The 514-nt window shown below is 32.3% G+C and overlaps 1 protein-coding gene across 1 annotated transcript in view; it reads right to left on the bottom strand.

Moving 5' to 3' along the window:
* The window catches only part of LOC116216768 (cilia- and flagella-associated protein 69-like), a 10,961-nt gene that overhangs the window by 5,201 nt on the left and 5,246 nt on the right, over positions 1-514 (bottom strand). The gene's annotated exons all lie outside the window — the stretch shown is intronic.

The raw sequence follows: 514 nt of genomic DNA, 5'->3' as shown, positions 1-514 counted from the left end.
TAAATTGCCAGCAATACTTGACATTTGCAATACTTCTCAGGAATGCAGACAAGAAGTTTCATCTGGTGTTGGTGATACATTCATTTTCCCAAAACACACCTGCAAAATGGTTACCTGCTTCCTTGCTTTTATATGCAGTTATTGCAATATTAACTACATAATCATGAAGATATATTCTTGTTAAATTCTCTCCCTCCAAAAAAAAAAAGAATTATTTTATCTTGAAGCCCAAAATAAAACCTAACAATGTGTTTCTCTCTACTAGCAATTTTCAGAACATTCATGTCTATATCTACATCTTCCAGATGCTTTCTGAAAAATATTACTGATTAAAAGTCTTCTTTATGTATGCATGTAACTAAATAATTTTTCCATCCTACATCCTGCATTACTTACTGTTGTGCCCAAGCCTTTAATATCAGTAGAATGGACTGCTCCATTTTGAGTCTTTGATTTAGATTTGGAAGCCTCTATTGATTTTTCCTGAAGCCTTTTTGCTTTCTAAAGATAGTTA

The sequence above is a fragment of the Meleagris gallopavo genome, chromosome 6 (assembly GCF_000146605.3).
Source record: "Meleagris gallopavo isolate NT-WF06-2002-E0010 breed Aviagen turkey brand Nicholas breeding stock chromosome 6, Turkey_5.1, whole genome shotgun sequence".
Classification (NCBI taxonomy): Eukaryota; Metazoa; Chordata; class Aves; order Galliformes; family Phasianidae; genus Meleagris; species Meleagris gallopavo.
This window is presented reverse-complemented; position numbering and strand designations above follow the sequence as displayed.